A 21,578-nucleotide genomic window follows, 5' to 3' on the forward strand; every position below is an offset into this window, starting at 1 on the left:
TTGGCACAAAAGTGTTATTTAGCTGAAGAACTTCTCTTTATTAAATTAGTCACAATTGAACAACAAAACATATATAATACATAAAACATAAATTAGTGGAAGAAGTTGAAAATTCTAGTTTCATGATATGACTTGATCGTAGCTCCAATTAGATAAATTTTTGCATGACTTATCGAGGTAAGCTTTAAATGGCTATAGCTGGGAGTTGTAATTAGTGATTACAATTAGTGCAAGTAAGTACCAATATAAAGTGCTTTTAAGAATATTTGAAAAAACTTCCTTTTGGATTTTGTTGTCTTCCCTTCTTATTCAAAATTTCAAATCTAATGTTCCAATAGTAAAGATTTATAGGTTTAATTTTAATGTTCTGTACAATGATAATTTTATTGAATAATTCAAATAATTTTGTAAGTGAATGTTTAATTTGAAACTTAGTTGACAACCCATTGAAATGCCAAAACAAAAAGAAAATGGATGACACATAAATTACATATTGTATATATTTCTTATATTTATAACGATATTTAATTGAGCATTTGATTGTAATGAAAGAATGATGTATAACTCTTTTTTAATACAATATTCATAGTGCAAAATAGCACATACATATATTATGCCAAATTTGGGATCAACTATGCAAACGAAATGAAAAAAAAGAGGACTAATTAGTGGCATGAATAAATGAAATGAAAAAGAGAAAAAAATAAAAAAGAAGTATTATTAACTTTTTCATGTTTTTTATTATTGGAATTTCTGGCACACATTTGAAAAATATTTTGATTTAATTTTCCCATTTCATCCTAAAACCCAAAATATCACTTTCTGTAACTTAGGGCCTTAGGGGCTGTATCAATTCAATCTCAAAAAATTAGCGACTGAAAATATAAATATAAAACTATTGACTAACAACAATCTGACTTTAACGCTTAGCCATTATTGAATTTTCATCAATGGTTCTAAATTTTATCTTTGGAATCATATTTGTTTTGGTCAAAATATTCGGGACTAGTTTGCACACAATCTAAACATTAGAGACCAAAATCAGATTTCCTCATTTTTTTTTTTCTTTACCCTCCCATCTCTCTCCACACCCTTCCCTAATAGCTAGGTAAAGGATTCGAACTCTGAACCTGATAGCGGATAAGACCCTCAGACCCCTCCCTGGCCACCAACAAACCCTAATGATTCCCTCATTTGAAATAGAAATACACAGAGTTACCAAGTGATTTTTGCAAAAATGATGTCCCCATACACTGGCATCCACCTTTAATTCACAAGTCAATCATGATATTCAACTTCTTCAAATGCATTTGCGATCAGCCCCCAATGGTTCCTACAAAAAAAAAAAAAAAGAAAAAATGACAGAATAAAGCACACGTTCCAACAAAAACGAAGTTAAGCAACCACTGCATGTGTCCTTATAATTGAAACAATGATGCCAAATTACACAATAATAGTTCATCTAGAACAAAACAAGGAATGATCAAATCGTATTTTACGATACATAAGGAAAGAGCCTAATTGCCCACCAATATTTATTTGTTTATGAATCAAGTCCAACAAATAATTTGTGGGGCTTTCTAGTTGCATAACCAGACTAATGTCAGATTGTTCTGCGCAACCAAACTGATTAGCACTTTAAGATTATCACAAGTCAACCATTTACTAAATTATATGACATCAAAATGAGAACCCGAATCAGAATTTGATTCATTTACCTTACTGTCACCAGGCTGACCATGAAATGTTATTCTAATTAGTTTAGAATTTAATTCCTAAGACCAGTAAAGATGGTCCTAACCGTAGGCAACGTACCCAAGTTATACCAAATGTTTGATTACTTGTTGCCTTGACAATAACAATGAGCAGTCTCAAATCCCATATAGAAGCCAAGGATTAAACTTGACAATTAGGAACTTTTTCTTTAGACCAAAATTTCGAAAAGTGGAGGTGCTGGCCGGGGATTTCTAGTTGTTTCGGGTCTGGTGAAAGTCCTGAGGCTTGTAGCATTAGCCCCATGAATTTTAATTATAATAATTTAGAAATTAATAAAATGCTAGAAATATGCAGTATTATTAAAATGGTAAAATATCAACTAGCTATATAACATTAAGCAATAATATGATAATTAAAGTTGAAAACAAACTTGAACTATTTCAGAATGTAGATATCCAAAACATGTTAACGGTAAATTATGATTGCAAGAAGCATGAAACGGTGCTTCTTTAAGTGGGCTTCGAAAATAATATAGTATATATAGGGGGTAATAAACAATGAAGCACTAGAGAGCTCCATTCTATTGTTGGTGAGGTTTATTGATCACTTTTTCTTCTATTCTCCTTGTTCTACTAAACAGGGTTTATGTCAAATCTCAAAATTTTCCAGTTTATATGGGCCATTTAGGCATGCAAGCCCGAGTCTTGGAGGCATCGTTCAGGCAATACCACAACGAAACTACCGCCTCCCTTGATTGCTCTAAGGCGTTTTAAGTGTACATGCCCTAAAGCGAATCCCGATAATGCCTTTTAAAATACTACTTTAGACAATAACGTGGTGACATCTAAATTACTATGTGCATGCTTGATATTTAATCAAGTTCACTAGCTAGTTGATCAAATTCATTAATTTGATCCAAATAAGGATTTTATATAAATACCTTTGTGAGTGTCAATAGCTTAATCTCTAAGTGCCGGCAGTACAAGTGATCCTTAAATTTAAGAGTACCACAACATCTTAGTTGGATTACTATATTTTGGCTCTCCTAGTTGTTTCCCATAAATGATCTACTCATATTATTAGAGATTGGGAAGAGTAGTAAGCATGAAAGAATAGCGAGTAATGTATAAGAATATATTATCTTAATAGTAGAGGAGTTATCTTATTCGTGGCTGCTCATTAAAGTATGGTTCAAAGAATCTTAGTGCTAAGTGAAAAGGTTTTGGAAAGTTGTCCTAAGTTTTCTTCATGGGAAAATTTTGGCAAAAAAATTGTTATAGTTATATCAGAGTTGGAATGTATTCTAGATTCTAAAGTACTAAGAGATAAGTTTGGTGAGTAATAATAGTTACATGGAAAGATGAAGTCAACTACTTGGCTCTTCTCATCACTTTTTTTTTTTTAATGTAAGCAAGAAGACTCGAACCCGAGACCTCTTGCTTACACTCCCTCCCCCCTTACCACCCAACCCAACCCTCCCCCCACATCACTTGATTATTGCTAGATAGCAATCTCGATCTATAAGAATGAGTTAGCTGACTATTTCAATTAATGATAAATTAAAAGTATTTAAACTATTTGGCTCTTAATTATTTAAAATTATAACAAATACTTGTTATGTTGTAATCATATATGGGAGTCTAATGGGTCACTCACACTAAGATTTTCATTCATAGGATTAAAAGGAGTTGAAGTAGGGACATGAATATAAGAATGTATTGCCTATAGTTTAATTTGTAAGGAACTTCTATACAATGTTGTTAAAATCGAACCAAATGGTGACTCAGTTAAACTATTCAGTCAGGCGTCAACTAGTCGGATTGGTAGGACCGTTCTAAAAAATACACTAATGTTAGCATGATGTTATAATTATTTTATATTTTTATAAGTTTCAGAAATATTGAAATTAAGTTCTTGGTTATATTTGACCAATCATGAAAAATGTTCCAAAAATATTAGACTTGCAATCAAATATACACCTAATAATTATACATTAAAATGTAAATTTATGGTTAAAATATGTCCATTCTCCAAAACTACTTGAAAAACTAAATTAAAACAAATTAATACAAGTTTGAATCACTGATGCTAAATTAATGAGATCATAGTGATAAAAACATCTTGATTTAGAGATCATTTAGAAAAGCGAGTGATTTTGATATTTACACTAAATAGTTGACATTTTCTTATTCCTATTAATAAATAAAAGTGTTACAATTTAGGTAACTCAAATTATGTTTGGGGAAAAGAAAAAAGAAAAGTTTAAGAATTGGGTCAACCAGTCGTATCGAGTCACTGGTTTAGCCAGTTTTTTATGGTTTTGACTGATTTTTAACTAAAACGATTTTATACTATAAACCAATTCGAAAAGAAGCCGGTTCATAGTCGGACAGATCGAACGGGCCGGTCCAGTCCGGGTCTAACAACACTACTTCTATGCAAATAAGGTAATCTTCTAAGAAAAGAGTTATCTAGAAGATTTCAAGAGTAGTATAACTTAAATATGAAGGACCTATTGTACAAATATGAAAGTCTTTTAGGATATCTAGAAGATAGGAATCCTACTTCTTAAGGAAACCACTCAAGTGGATCCCATAGGAATTGGATTTATTTATTGCCAATATAAAGACCTCTTAGACCAACTTTGCAAGACATAATTTTCAATTAATTTTTAGAGAGATTTTGTGAAAATCAAGAAAAAAAAACAAGGTGGAGAATTCGGCCAACATAGAGAGAAATTCATCTCTCTCCCTAAGGAAGTCATCTCTCATCCCTCCTATTTCATTAACTTGTGAGCTTTACTCATGGGGAGAGCTAGTATTTATCAAATTTAATGATTTTATGATAATAAAATCTTATGAAGAGGTTGTGTAGATCACCAGCAAATGCTAGATATTTTGATAATTTTAAATGGAAAAGGATTTTGCACCAAAAGTTATGATCTCCATGTAGAAATGCACAAAAAATTGAGATAAATAATATTTTGAATTTCTACTATGCATGTATGTTTCTTTCCTGACAACACTAATATATTAGGACCGTAATTTAGAATAACTAGTGCAAATTCATTTATACAATACTTACAGCAGAACTCAAAAGGTCTACATGAACATTATGTGGTATTGAACTTTCCCTTCAATGGTCAGTTGTAATTATGAAATTTTCACTCTACTTTCATTCCAATGCGTAGTTCTAATTGTGGAGAGATGATAACTAAATGACCGACATGTTATGCTTCAATCATGACCTGAAGGGATGAGGAAAGGTCTTATTTATACTTTATTATTTTACAATAAGATGAAGTACCATGACATTACAACTATAATTGATGATACACGTAAAATCACTCAATAAGCAATGCAATATCTACCCATACTTTATTGAACAAGTTCTCCAGAAATCCGAAGTATGCATAGCGCCATGACTTTTTAAAACATTGGACACTGAAGAATCCCAAGAGTCCAACACCAAAACCAGGTCCCAAACCAGCATAAAACCAATAAAAATAAGACTCCTTGCCATCCTCATGATCACTCGATTCTCCGGCATTTGATTTACCATCAGATTCATCAGGGCAGCTTTTGTCTAGCGGTTCACCACAAAGTCCACTGCTTCCCATGTAAATGGCTGGGTCGTCTAATGTCTGCAGATGACGTCCGGATGGAATTCGACCGGTTAGCCTGTTGAACGACAAGTTCAGCCAGCCCAGAGATTTAAGTTCCGACAAACTTTGAGGAATTGGACCAGAAAGGTCATTTTGGATAAATCTAGAGACTCAAGTTGGTTCAAGTTCCCAATGTTTTCTGGGATTCTTCCACTTAGATGGTTTCTAGATAAATCCAAACCCTGCAATCCAACAAGAGACATTAACTCGACAGGTATTTCCCCACTTAGTTTATTTCCCGAGAGCCCCATGAATCTAACATATGGCACATTGCTTGATGTGTAGTTCAACATTCCACCTTTGATGAAAAGTGAGAGTTCTTCACTGTCGTCAACTACAAAATAACTTGAATTCAGAAAGTAAATACCTATAGAGTCCAATTCTGTCAATGTCGTTGCTGTAAAGTTGTTAAAACAGCGAGGTATGTGGCCAGTTAAGTTGTTGTCTTTCAAATTTAAAACCTGAAGGGATGCTAATTTGCAGAGGCACATGGAAATGTCACCATGGAAATTATTAGATTCAAGCACAAGGTTCTTCTGTGAGGACTCATGTTTTTATTCTTAAAATAGTTATTTTTATAATTATTTACCATAGTATTAGTTAATTATATTATCGTTATATGAATTTCTTTTAAATTTCGCTTTATCGCGCGTGAATCAAAAGTTCGCGTATTTCGTGTCAAAACGGCTAAGTGGAGATTTGAGAAATTTATACTAAACTACTAAGGGTGAATAATTACAGTGTTCAAGGAGTTACATTGGAGGATTAGTGCAGTAGTGCAATAAACAAGAGAGAAAAGTGGTAGTGCACCTCTCTATTTGAGCACTATTCAAAGTCGACTTATTGCACCTTAAACTTAGCTTCCTTAACACACTTCATCCACCAACATTCAAACCACAAAACACACTCTCTCTCTTCTCCATAGTCTCGGCCGAACACCCAAGGAAAGGGAGAAAGAAAGCTTCACTTCATCTTACTTTATCTTGTTCCATTTCACTTCCAAATTTGCACCCAACTTCAAAATCTCTTGGAGATCAACTTTAGGTTGGAGAAAGACATCATCTTGTGGAATTTCTTGGAGAGTTTTGGTGGAAATTTCTGGTGCCATCTAGGGTTCAAGAGGTAAACTTCAACTCTTGCAATCTCTCCATTTTTCTTCAAGAATCAAGCTTAGATTGCATGGATTTACAACCCTAAGCAAGAAATAGGTAGAGGACTTGAGGAAACCCATTTTATCTTGCTTTAATCTTTAGGCTAGCAGTCTTGAGGTAGATTATAGGTAGCTGACTTGAGGTGTAATTAGTTGATTGTGGTTGTTTATGTGTTATTTGAGATGAATACGGTTAGAAAGTGAAGGAAAAATCGAGGACAAGCTGTGCATGAGAGCTGGCCGAAACTGTCATGTGGTTATCTTGCTTGTATTTCAAAAATTTTTTGGTTGTTTGGCTGTGAAATTGAGTGATATATGTTGTATATTGTGTGTACAAGGTGTCTACCAAAAATCGTTTCCATTGGTTGCTCAAAACTAGGGTTTTCGAAATTGAAAGAAATCTGGAAATGGTAATCTGGGTAGCCGAACAGTAACTCTTTGTTTGAACGTATCTCTCTGTACAAAAGTCAAAATTGAGTGCCATTAGCGGCATTCAAAACTAGACATTCATATCTTTCCAATGGTATAAAATTACCCGCTAGTTCATTTTGAGTCATCCGTAGTGATTCGACAAAGTTGACTACCCTGTTGTGACTATCTGTCCGAGAGGAATGGAGAAGCTGCATCTTGTGGCTTGATTTTCTCTCACTTGTGAACTGATTTTGGAAATGACTCTTTCTGATGAAATGTAACATTTTGAACCTAGTTTCCAATGCCACCAACCATTCCCAATTTGAGTTTGTATTGACTGAGATGTGGTCTGATTTTGAAAGTGCAACAAAGCTGGAAAACTGGAAAGTTTTCCCCTTCTTGCTAGCCGAATAGTCAGAGTTGTTTTGGGATGTTTTGTTTCAAACATTTTGATGTCAATTGCTTATCAATTTCTTATTAAATGTTTATAGGACCTTGGTTTCAAAAATGGATCGAATTGGGGTTGATTTCATTGTGCCAAACTTTTGAAAGGAAAGAAAGGGGTGAGTGACAGATTAGCCTTGAGAATTTCCTAAACTTTGGTAGTTTTGTTAACTACCTTCCCACATGATTTTTTGTGTAAAATTTAATAGAGAGGTATTCCACATATGGAAGTTTAAGTGTACCAAATTTGGTGTAATTTTAAGGCCATTTCGATATCCAAATGATGCCCCAAAGATTGCTTTTCAAATCTGGAAATTCACTGTTCTAGTAGTGAAAATTAACCGACTTTGAACTGCTATATCTTGATACTCAAAACTCTGAATTTAGTTCTGTTTACCGTTTTTGAAACCTTGTTTGGAGCTCTTATTGTGCTATGAATTTCAAGTGCTGATTCACTTTTGGTGAATTATGCCGAATTTCCAAAGATTGCTGGAAAACCAAGACTGGTTCAAACCTGTCCTATTGGAACTGAAACTTTGAGTGGAAAAATGAGTGCTTTCCATGTAGAATCTTGAAAAAGTGTCTTCTAGGAACTTTAAGTACTCCGAACCTAGTTTTCAATGGTGTAGAGTTTTCCATTTTTACACGTGCTAAACTCAAGATTTAATTTTTCCAACTTTATCGTGCAAAGTTGAAAATTCATGATTTCTTAGGGAATCTATTTTTGAGAACTTGTCACCCTCTCTCAGTATTGATAAACCGTTTTAAACCCGATTTCACGGAAGAGGCAAGTTTCTCTTGAGACTTTGAGTCCTCACTTTTGAATCTCGATTTTGAACAATTAAAGTTCACTTTTAAGACATTGACTTATTCTAAACTCGTGTACATTCTTTCTTGATTGATGCATGGTTATGAGTAAAAGTTACTCGTTATTTGCTCAGGTGCTCAAGGGGATCTTCAAGAGAATCTCGAAGTGGACAGCTAAAAGCTTACTTGCTCAATTACTCACTTTTTGACTTGGTGAGTGTCAAGTGTATGAAGTGTTGCTACGTGCTTAATTGTTCTCATTAATTGAATGTTTTGAAAGTGTCGAGTCGAGTGTGTACTTTATCGCACTCGCTCTCTCTTAAGTGAATTAATTTGAATTGTATGAAGTGAATTGCTAAGTGAATAAAGTGAAGTGTTACAATAGTGAATTATATTATGGTGGAATCAATGTCGATTGGAGTGAATCTCCTCGACTTAAATTTATAATAGTGGGGGATGCCCAAACTTATCGGCTGACCTTACGACTCGAGCCGGTATGGGTTTGGTCGTGAACCTTGATAAGCCATGAGAAAATTGTATAAGCTTGATCTATTGGAGAGATCTCGATTGGCATACTCGAGTAGTATCGCCTTATATAAAAGAAGTACGGGCCCGAAGCAGGGGTTGTAACAGTTGATGGAGTATCAACTCGTGGAGATATTGGATCGAGCATCGGCAGAGCAAGTGGAATATAGCTCCTGAGAGCTCCCGTATCCTTATCAAGTGTGTTTTATTATTAATTGCGAACTACTTGAATGTTATAGCTTTAATTCTCGTATCAGTGCTATTGTTATTTGACTATGTGTTTTGCATGCTTTTCTTGGTCTCACTGAGCATTAACTCATCCCATTAGATTTGTTTTCCTTAACAGAAGTCAAAATAGAAGGAATTATGGAGAAGCCGACTTGATGCGCTTTTGATTAGGGTTTTGAATGTAATTGATTAGATGACTTTTGAAAGTTGTATATTTTGGGGAAAGTAATGTAGTTGGTATCTTGAAATGTAAGAATTGAATACTTATTAAAGAAGCACCCTTTTCTTTGTAGTTTCGACTCTTATTGTTGAATGTTATCCATAAGTTTGAATTGTCTCGTAGTGAGTCCTGGCGAGAGTTGGGCAGACGTTCCGCCGATACCCTTTGGTTCGTTTTAGGGAGAAATGGGGGGTCACATCTTTAGAAGGGATAGTTCTTCGCCAATCCATGCTGGTATAATGCCCTCCAACTCATTGTTTCCAAGATCAAGATACTGCAAATTTTTCAGATGTCTGCACGAGAATGGGACCATCCCTGTAAATTTGTTTCGGTTCAAGTGCAAAGATTGGAGATCATTGTGATGTCCCAATGAAATTGGAATGTGCCCGTAGAGACTGTTGTTTGCTAGATTTAGCACACCCAACGTTTTAAGCTTACCAATGTATGAAGGGATCCTTCCGGAGAGCTGGTTGTTAGAAAGATCCAGGAGAACAAGCATTTGTAAGCTGCACAAAGAATCAGGGATGCTGCCGTTGAAGTGGTTATCACTGAGATCATCTATTCAAAGAATATCCAATGTCTTGTTAATGTCGGGCTGTGGATTAATCCCTTGCAATGAGTTATTTTTAAGATGCAATTCAGAAATGCCTGTTGGTAAGAATTGCAAAGGCCCTCAAATTTGTTGAACTCCGAAGAAAATACTTTGCGATATTTGGGATAGTTGGAGAAATCCAAATTTTTTATATCATGACACACTCTCTCAAGCCAATCTGGGATAGTATCTGAGATGCTTGCATTTTATATGTCTAGATTTTCGACTGTTTTCTGAGTTTGAAACCAGATTGGAAATTTGGACCCTATCTTGATGGAACCCATTCCCATAGATTGAAGTTGGAATGGTGGGACCCATGAGGAACTCACATTCAGAGCAAGTAGAGTGGAGGATAAGCGTAATTCTTTCAGTTGTGTGAGTTTGGCAAAGTGAATGTCACGCAACTCCCTACTCAGTGGATTATAAGATGGATCCAGGGATTTCAACTCACTCAGCCTCCAAAGAGAGGATGGAATGGTACCATTGAACCCATTCGAATTGAGATCGAGTTCGGTGAGTTCTCGAAGTTGCCCAATCGTACTTGGGATTTTGCCTTCAAACTCGTTAGCTCCCATCTGCTACGAGGACTGGAAAACTTATTTTATATTGTATCTTATTTTCTTGGATACATTTTCTTTTACTTTATTTTATTTGCCTTTATTTCTTGGATACTTTATAAGTGAGACAAGATTTTATTATTTGTCTTCTATAAGTTAGTGCATTTATGAAAGTGGCACCCACTAGTAAGTGTGCGTGATAAATTTGAAAGATTAGGAGGAGTTGGATGCAAAGGGATATTATTTATAAGGAGTCAAGAGATAATTAGAAGTTGGTTAGATATTCTAATACTTGAAAGATAATTAGATAAGGATTAGCTCTTGGTTTACCATTTGTCATAAAACCATAGAATCTTAACTTTGACTAAGACCAAATTTTCTTCTTATCCAACCAAGATAATTCGGTCATTAATTAGACAATAATCATTGCATTGCCAAGTGTCACTTTCTTGTCTTGCCAAGTGTTACTCATCTATGGAACTTTGACCAAGACTTCTCTTGAACTTTCTCTTAGAAGTTTGGTCAAAATTCCCTTCCTTTCTTTCTACTTCTTGGCCGAACTTCCTAGCAAGAAAAGAGAGGGAAAAACTCCAAAATTTCAACTTGGTCCCTTGCTTGAATCCTTGAAAAATTTATCCTAGAATCTTATTTCAATCCATAGAAAGTTGTAACAAGGAAGGAAGAAAGGCTCTTGTGGAGAGATTTGGGAAAAAAGGAAGCTCTTGGTTGCATTTCTTCCTAGGGTTTGCAGGCATCAAGTTAAGAAACCTTCTTTTCTTTCTTTTCTTTCTTTTTTGATGGATATATGACTTGAATATGGAAGGTTTGAGAAAAATTTCATGGTTTTGTGAGGTTGATTGAATTTTTCAGCTTTGAGTTATAATTTTTCAGCCTTGAGATGAAAACTTCTAGCTTTGATATGACTTGTGGGCTTGGATATCTTGTTGGAGATGCATTTTTAGCTTTGTTATACGAATTTCCAGCTCTAGTAGTCAATTTTCAGCCTTGGAATGTAATTTTCAGCTTTGTATGCCTTTTAGGTCTTGACATGGGAATTTCCAGTTTTAGTATGAATTTTTAGCTTTGCTATAGAATTTTCCAACTTTGGTTGTAATTCTAGCTTTGGGCAAAAATTTCCAGCCTTGACATAGTTAGTTTTGTAAGCGATTTCTTTATTAGAAATTAACACTATATGCCTTATAACATGTTGGTTAGTTTAATTTGTGGATTTGTTATATAAACATGAAAGAAAGTTGGGGAGTTTGGCTAGAGGAGAGTTTGGAAAAAACATTCTTTGGCTTGCTGGAAATTTCCGCAAAGAGCTCTGCGTAGTTTTGGGAAAATTGCTATAACTTCGTATAGAAAATCCAAATTGAGTTCTGCTTATTGCGTTTGAAACTAGATTCAGAGTACTTTACACTACAAAAATTCAGAATTGTTCTCAATTCCTATGAATATCTACGATTTTCCAAAGTTGACTGAATTTTCACACCTGTTGTTTTTTTCTACCGAACGAAGCAGCAACTTGAGACTAGAATTTGACTGATTTGTGGACAGAATCTTACAAATGTGCCTTCTGGAAAACTGTAATCCTTTGAGTTTATTTTCAACGGTATAAAGTTTATAAATTTTGAACTCAAGAAGCTTGAGATATGATTTTTCAAATAGCATCGTGTAAAACTAGAGAAAATTCTGTTCTTCAAAAACCGTTCTTGTTTTCATTTCCAACTTCAAGCTGGAGTTGTAGAACCATTTTGAGCTTGGTTTTATGATTGGAGTTGAGATAACTTGGTTGGTTTGGAAGTGTTTTCCTTTGAATATTATAGCTTGGAGTAGTGGATCTCATGGCACTTAACATACTTGATTTTAGGACTTGAAGGTAAGGCCGGAAGTGCTCTTAAGGCAAACACTTAAGCTTGTTGCCGTGGTGAGTGTTCCAATTGCATGTTCCATATTGCCTAACTAAATATGACTTGTTGCTAGAAATTGCTCGGCACTTGAATTGTTACTCCTTAGGTAAGTGTGTACTTTATCGCACTCGACCTAACTTAACTAAACACTTGACATCTTGTTTATGCATGAACAAGTAATTTGATATACATGTGACTTGTGACTTAATCTTGTCTAGGCGAGTGTGTCCTTAATTGCACTCGACTCCGTGAACTTGAAATACTTGACTCTTGCATGCGGACTTGCATGTACCTGTGCATATTTGTAGGCCGACTGCATCTCTTCTTGCAGCGGTTGAACTGGGCCCTTGGACACTTATCCGAAACGCCGGGTAAGTTGGAACTTGGGTTACTCATACGTATGCATGAATGTAGGTCGGTAATGGCTGAACTGAGCCCTCGTTGGACCTCTTGCTTGAGACCAGCCCTAGAGCAGTCGCGTAAGTTGGGCAACCTTGAGGTAAAGGAAGAATTTCCTAACCTGTTTACTCCTAACTTGAACTCGTGACTTGAACTCATGACTTGCTTGATACGGAGCGTTAGGTGATAGCTAACGGCTCCAATCATTACCTACGTGAGTGTTGGTTAATAACCAATGACTCCATTCGTGAATTCTTGAATGCTTGGAGCTTTAACCCATATCATGAATACTTGATTCTTGAATACTTGGGGCTATAAGTCCAACCCAATGGCTAGTTGGTCGAATCGAGTTGGTAAAGGGATTGGTCGAGAGACTGACGAACCATGGGTACTTGATTGGCGTTTGGGCTTGGCAGAGGGATAATCGGTAGACAGAGATTGACGTTTAGTGGTGATCTACGGATATTATAATGCCATGGTTGACGGAGAGTCAACGGATCGACAAGCTACGGTGGAACTTGCTCCTAAGAGCAGCATATATCCTTTTGGCATAAATGTGTTTTTTTTTAACCTTACACTATTGCATGACCGATCTGCCTAGTTGCTTTACTATACCTTATATTCTGGTCTGCTTGAGTTTGATTTGTTTCTTGATATCCTATGCATAGTATCATGCATGCTAGTTCGCTTGCCTGTTTTCTTGGAACCTCACTGGGTTTCTAGCTCATTCCATGAATTTATTTTTCTTAGAGGGTGAGAACATGAGAGTCAAAATTGGAGAAGGCATCGATTTTGTCTAAGTTTTGTTAGTTGCTTGCATGAGCACTCCGTAGGTTTCTAGTTGGCTTGCTTGGTTTGATCTTTGTAAGGTTGATTACTTGGCTGTATTTATCGATTGTATGGGCATTTGAGGTCCAGGAGTGTATACATTGCAAATTGTAATTGTTATCGCTCTTATTATTAAGGTTATTTTCTTGTAAATTTCGTGGTACGTGAGTGAGTTCTGGTAAGAGTTGGGCAGGCGGTCCACCAAACCTTGGGTACACCTTAGGGGGAGGTGGGGTCATCACATATGCAGTATGGAAAGAGAAGTTAGGTTGCCTAGGCCGAAGGGGAGTGGGCCTTGGATTTGGTTCAAAGTGATGTCCATATAGACAAGATTGTTCAAAGTGAAAAGTGGATCAGGCAGTGAAATATTGAATTGATTGTAGCTAAGATCGAGGTAGCTTAGTGAAGTCCAATGCTAAAGGTTATTAGGAACTATTGAACCAAAAAAAAAGGTTGAAATTAAGGTTGAGATGAAGTGAAGTTAAATTAAACAACCAGAGAGGGATTGTGGAGTTAAATTCACTGCCTTCGAGGTCAAATGAGGTAAGAGATGTAAAGTTTGTTAATTGCTTGCAACCAGTCTCGAGCCTCTCTCCTAGATCCACTTTAGAGAGGTCCAAATGTTTCAAGGAAGAAAGGCTAGTGATCCACCAGAGACTCTTCGTGGACAAATAATAATGATTTACCCCTTCACTAAAACTTTCAAATTTTTTACGAAGATCGAGATAGCCTAAGGCTGAGAGATTTCCAAATTGGAGAGGAATTGTCCCATTGAAACCTGCGCTAGAAAGGTTGAGATATCTCAAATTTTTCAATGATCCTATAAATACTGGGATCCGAATTCCTGCAAAATTATTTGAACTTAAATCCAAGTAATGCCAATGCTGCAAATTCACTAACGAAGGACTTATCTGGCCTCCTAAACAAGTTTTACATAGATAGAGACATAATTTTGCATGTCCCCATACCAAAATCGATTGGAATCAAAAGTAGCATTATTACGCAGATCAAGTTTCACCACATGCCGAATGTTCCTGTTGCATCCAACTCCTTCCCATGAGCAACAATTTTCCCCTGTCCAGGATGCCAAATGATTTGATTTGTCAATTAGACCTTCCTTAAATTCGTGGAGAGTTTTTTGCTCGCTCTCAAAGCAGCTTACATTTGAATATGCTCTTACATGGAAATCGAAACCAATTGTGAACCATAGCACAATGAATGGAGTGAATTTGATCATGTTGTTACTAGCTAACAGACTCGATCGTCAGAGATGGTTTCTTCTTTTTTTTTGGGGGGTGTGGGGGGAGGGGGGATGCTTTCACTCAAGATTCATGAGAAGTTTTATGTGCATTGAGCAAAAATCAGAAAGACTCTTTACTTATAGGTTCAATGGTTCGTGGGAAACGTGGTTCAAAAGTTGCATGATTGCTGTCCTTTTATCACTGCAGCCGCCCTGAACTTTTTTTCCCACTTCCTGCAAACTGTATTCTCTCTTTTCTTGTTCTGTGCTGAAATTCCTCCAATTGCATGAAAATAAAGTATCTTTAAAATAGGAAAATTTTGCATCAGATTTTACTGTAACAATGATAACATAGTGCCTAAACTTTTTTCTAAACAAGTGATACAAACCTTAAGGTCATAGTTCCATTCAGTTAATATCCAAATTCCATTTTTCAATGTAATTAGACAAGCTCTACATACGACAATAAGGGAACAATCAGTTGAGAGTCAATTGTTGGAAAGGTTGATTGCCAGTTACCAATGACCTTCTCAATATATTTTCTAGTTCAACTTAGTAAAATATTATCAATTACCAATCAATCTAAAAATTTTAGAAATACATCTGAATAAACATCTCAAAATGTCTCTTAATTATTTTTTGGCTCAAAGAATATTTAACTTGCATTTTGCATAGATTGATGCTTGGGGTAATCAGAAAAGCTCAATCTTCATTTATGATATGATTGCATCAAATAAAGCATTGTAACTTATCTTTAGAAACTTAACGGAGTTTTTGACCTCGATTGAATCATTCTTTCAATCGTTTTTCCCGTTTCTTCTTCTGCTTCTTAATTTTGTCACTTTATGGCCAAACAAATATGCAAATCATCTAAGGCACTGACCAATGTAAATTACAAGTGAGTTCACTTTTGAAATAAAAGAAGCAAAAAATAATTATAATTGACATTAATAATTAAAATTAGGGATTAATCGGATGGTATGAGAGAAGGAAATATAAATGAGAGATCTTGAGTTCGAAACCTTTTACTTACATTAAAAAAAGTATAATCGAATCATTTTTTTTCTTGTTTTGTTGCAAAAAAATTCGTAAGCATGCATGTCCTGGTGCATAGTTGTCTCCTCAATTATTGTAGTAGGCATGGGAGAAAATGTGCTACACGATTGGCTGTTAAACGACAACATTTAATATTTCAAATAAAGGTGTGAACCCTGGAAGATAGACAATTTGGTCCGAACTCGTTGTTGGATGGTTCCTTTTAATTTTTCAAAAGAAAAATTTCATGACTCTTGAGTCAAGTCGTTGTCCTGTGATGCAACTGATGTTGGTTATTCTTTGAGATTGAGCCAATTTCACGAGGTGACAACTCATAGAAGCGATAACAACCAAGCAAGATTGGTAATTTGGTTCAAAATCCAAACCCATTGGGCAGTCCTTTTATTTTCCAGCAAGTGTTGAAGATTCTGAAAAGATTGGTGGATAGTGATTTATATTTCATTGCATCCATACGTTTGCAATTTTTAATTGATATTTGGCTACATTAACACTTTTCCTGCGAAGTGTGAATCGACTTGTAATAATTGATTTGCTTGAAAGGGATAGGAATAAATGCAGAAAACCTCCACGAATTATTACACTAATTACACTTTACAACCTAAAGTATTTTAATAAGCACTTTACACCCTTAGTGAACTTAAAAATAACATGAAAATTAATTTCATCTAAGTAATTGATGAATTGACCAATTTATCCTTCATCAAAAACTTAAGTGGCAATAACACTATTTTGGTGGGAAGGATTACTACTTTAAATAGACTAATTTTCACTTTATAACAAAAGTCTAATTGTTAACGTATAAAAAAAAAAATAGTACTGCTTCACATTGATTGAGTTAAAACTATCGGGGGCAAAATATGAAAATATTGAAGTGCATATATTGTGCATTAGATGTAAAGTTTGTGGATATTGGATTTAATATTACTAATTTGCTAGATATGAAATCTAGAATATAAATTAAAGCTACTTGACTGATTAAGTTCCATTACTAGTAGTGTCTATTATAGATATACAAATATTATTTACGTCAATATATCATAAAAGGTCTGGAGAAACAAATTGTAAAGTTCTATTTTTGTTAGTTTTTGTTGTCATGTATGTCAGGCACTAATGATCCGTAAATTGGGTTGGTATGTTTCCTATTCTAAGGCCTGTGATTTCGTCAGTGTAGAATGTAAATGGACCTATTAAGTGCAACCCTCAGATTTTAATATTTGTTTTGTCTGGGTTTGTAAATTACAATCATAAGGCTCAATTGACAAGTCTGCTAAAGTGGCCCTTGGATTTAGATTTCATGTTTGGGTCTATAATTGGCCTCAAAAAAATAAGTACTGTTTAATTATTATTGTTGACATGTATTCAGAAAAGTGATTAAATACATTTTTTTTGAACCCAAGGCTTCTAAATCTTGAGATCTCGACAGCTAAGACCAAGAACTCATTAGTAAAAGTGATTAGACACTCATATATTAATGTAGTCAATTATTTGGTGGTGTATCCCATTTTTTATCTTTTATATGATGGAACTCAAAATAAACAATGTAATTATAAAAAAAAACTATTCCATTGGTTCATCGTTCATAATATATATATATATATATAAGGATAACGTAAAGAAATGCTGGTATATCATTAATTATTATTAACAATATTGAAATGCCTATGCCATCTTGGAAACTATAGATTTGCGATATATAAACAATATGCAAATAAATACAAATACGTAGTCTAAATTCACAGTTCCTATGAAAATGCCAATGCACACTGCCTAAAAATGAACGAAATGTTTGCTTACTAAGAGACTAAATAGAAAAACACAAATCGAAGGAGAAAAAAATAAAAAAGGATGAACTATTATTTGATATTGATCTGACTGCTCCAAATCATCACTTTGTCTTAATTAAATGGTGATTATCCAAGTATCCATCCACTTTTTATTGATCCTGCTTTTTGTTGTTTTTATTTTTTGGACGTTTTGACTTGATGTCTTTTCCAGGCAACATGTCTTCTTTGGAATTTTTTTAAATCCTAATGTGCGGCCTGTTCATTTTTGTTTTTCATATCCAGGCTTTTTACTATACTAAATCTTGATATTAAATTTTTATTGTTTTAAACAGTATTTCTTTCCAATTGTTTGATCCTGTTAGACATTTCGTTGAAATCACCACCTCAAATTTTCATTTAGAACATCGCTGAATGTTACTTATCTGACTAGCCCTAGGACCCCCAAATGCCATTGAAGCTTGAAGAAATAGCATACTCATTGGAAAATTCAAACAGAGAGCAAGGGGAAAAAAAGTGGCCCTCCTGAATGCGAGTAGAAGAAAACCAGGAGAACAAAGAATAGCCATAGAGTTTCAAATCAATTTGCAACTTTATAAGTAAAAACCTTCCACTTTAGTGGTTGTGCATTTGGGACAAGTTTTTCTATTAGAATAAATTGCACTTAACCCTCTCAACTTCTATTTTGTCTTGTTTTGACCAATTTAAAACCCTATTAAACTCTTATATTTTGTGTTGTAGCATTTGGCGTATCCTTTTCAAGGCAAGAAATGAGGTTCCTGAAACCAATATAGTAAGTTTATCTACTAGAATTGAGACACCATTTTAACCCTCTAATAATGGGAAATGTTTTTAGAGGACGTTTATTTGCAATACTAGTTTTGTTGTATGGGATATATGTGGTTTTTTTTTGGGTAGATTAAACAAAGAACATTCTTATTTTGATATAAACAATATATTCATAGCTTATAATAATATAACAGAGTAAATTACCAAAGAAGCTTCTAAATTATTCCAATCGTTAATTTTTGACCACTCATCTATTATTTCAAGGTTAAATGAAATAATAAAATTATTTGCCCTTGAAGCACCCTTATTTTGTCTCCTATGTTGATCAATCCAAGGAGGGTGTGTTGGTCATATGCCCAATCTTCAATTAGATGTTAATGAGGTAAAACTATTTGCAAGAAAAAGGTCATAAAGGACACATTAATACCACTATTATGAAACAACTAAAAGTGTGGATGTCCATTTGTATTATCAAGAGAATCAATTCATAATTCATTGCTCCCAAGAAAATAAATTCATAATTCATTGCTACATTATGTAAAGGAATTACATTGGATGAACGGTTTCAATCCATAAGAGCTATTCATGTATTGGATGAACCGTTTCACATAACTATTTATATTCTTGTAGTAACGAGTGTTTAATAGAATTGATGTACCTTTAATTTTGTAGTACTTATATATAGAGGTACCTTGGCACCTTTTGAGTGTACCTTTCGATTAGTTGGAATAATAAGAAAATCATTCTCCATTTCTCTAATTTTTCTTTAATATTTCAATTGCTATTATAGTAGTTCATTTTATTAGTTTTATAACACGTTATCAGTACAAGTTTCTACTTTTGAGCAAAAAAGTGAAAACAGAGCCTCTATCTTGAGTAAAAGTGAAACACGAGATTCTGTCGGAATCCTGCCCGTGTTGTTTTTTGACAACTTCTGTCTACTTATTGTGGTAAAATTTAGAACCCACAAACTTATTTTAATTCCTTATGGCCAACCTTACAAAACAAGACTTCGTACCTCTTGATATTTTTGAAAAAAATTATTTATCATGGGTGTTGAATGTTGAAATTCATCTTGAAGCAATGGGTTTTGGTAATACTATTGTTGAAAAGAATGAATCTTCAAACCAAGATTGTGCCAAGACTATGATTTTCCTTCATCTTCATTTTCATAAAGGATTAAAAATAGAGTATCTTACTGTCAAAGATCCTCTTGTCCTTTGGAGAGATTTGAAAGAAAGATTCAACCACTTGAAGTTGGTCGTTCTTCCAAAAGCCCGATATGATTGGTTTCACTTACAGCTACAAGATTTTAAATTTGTCAACGAATATAATTCAGTCATGTTCAGAATTACTTCTTAATTATCATTATGTGGTGAAAAAGTCACCGATGAAGATATGTTAGAGAAAATATTTTCTACTTTTCATGTCTCTAACATACTCCTACAGCAGCAATATCGAGAGAAGGAATTTAAAAAATATTATGACCTTATTGCATATCTTCTTTTGGCTGAACAAAATAATGAATTATTGCTGAAAAATCATGAGTCCCGACCCACTGGTGCAAGTCCATTCCCTGAAGCGAATGCAATCCAATTTCAATATTCTGGTCGAGGTCGTGGATGTGATCGTAGAGGTGGTCGTCGACGTGACTGTGGCTGTGAACGCGATCGTAGTAGATTTGTGCATCGTGAAAATTATAACAATGGCAAACAACAAAATATTTCCCAAAAGAGGAATAATAACTACGATCAGAAAATTGGAGAAAAGAAAGTTTATGAAGAAAAATGCTACCGGTGTGGTATGGAAGGTCACTGGTCCCGTACCTGTCGATGGCTGATCATCTTGTTGACTTCTATCAAGAGTTATTGAAAAAGAAAGACAAAGGTGTTGAGATAAATTTCATTGATCAAAAGAATGATTATGATGATGGTGATGATACTGATACGACACTCCTCGATGTAGCTGATTTTTTTGAGCATCCTGAAGATGTCAACAAATACCCCATGATTATTTAGATATTTTATGATGTTTTATATCTTTCATGTAATTTTCTTTCTATTGAATATTTAATTTTATATATTTATTAATATTTATTTTTGTTTGAAATTTTCTTCTTGAAGAAGAAATGGATGTCAAATATTTGGGATTAAATAATTGTGATAATGATATTTGTCTCATTGATAGTGCTATTACGCATACTATATTGAAAACTAGAAAAAAAAATTTTATTTGAAAATGGGAGAGACAAATGTTAATACCATCAGTGATAGTGCAAAATTGATTGAAAGTTTCGAAAGAGCCACTCAATTTCTCTCTAAAAGAACTAAAATTATCGTAAATAATGCACTATTTTCTCCCAAGTTTCGAAGAAATTTATTGAGTTTTAAAGATATTCGCGAAAATGGATATCATATCGAAACAATGACTGAGATAAATGAAGAATTTTTATTAATTACAAGTATCATTTCTGCGCAGAAATGGGTAGTAGAAAAATTACCTTCTTTTTCTTCTGGCCAATATTATGCAAAAATTAGTGCAGTTGAAATTTATCACCTAGTAGACCAGAAGTCTACTCATCCTAATGATTTTATGGTATGGCATGATCGTCTCGGACATCTTGGATCTATAATGATGGGACGAATAATCGAGAATTCATATGGTCAATCATTGAAAAATCAAAAGATATTAAAAACAAATGAATTCTCTTGTGTTGTTTGTTTCCAAGAAAAATTAATTATTAAACCATCACCAACTAAAGTTGGGATTGAATTCCCTACATTTTCAGAACGAATTCATGTTGATATATGTGGACCTGTAGATCCACCATATGGACCATTTCGATATTTTATGGTGTTCATTGATGCATCAACTAGATGATTACATGTATGTTTATTATCTATTTGCAACCTGACGTTTGCAAGATTGCTTGCTCAAATAATTAAATTGCGAGCACAATTTCTAGATTATCCAATAAAGAAAATTCGTTTAGATAATATTGGTGAATATTCGTCACATGCTTTTGACGATTATTGTATATCAATTAGAATAACTGTTGAATATCTTATAACTTATATTCACACACAAAATGATCTAACCGAATCATTTATTAAATGGTTACAATTAATTGCTAGACCATTATTGATGAGGTCTAAACTTCCTTCATCTGCTTGGGGACATGTTGTATTATATGTAACAACACTTGTGAGAATTAGGCCGACAAGTTATCATACTTATTCTCCCCTACAATTAACTTTCGGT

The 21,578-nt window shown here is 34.3% G+C and overlaps 1 pseudogene; it reads right to left on the reverse strand.

Annotated features, from left to right (window-relative positions):
* Nucleotides 1-5,059: 5,059 nt before the first annotated feature.
* On the reverse strand, nt 5,060-14,688 carry LOC113735725 (uncharacterized; annotated as a pseudogene).
* Between the last annotated feature and the right edge of the window lie 6,890 nt (nt 14,689-21,578).

The sequence above is a fragment of the Coffea arabica genome, chromosome 3c (genome assembly GCF_036785885.1).
Source record: "Coffea arabica cultivar ET-39 chromosome 3c, Coffea Arabica ET-39 HiFi, whole genome shotgun sequence".
NCBI lineage: Eukaryota > Viridiplantae > Streptophyta > Magnoliopsida > Gentianales > Rubiaceae > Coffea > Coffea arabica.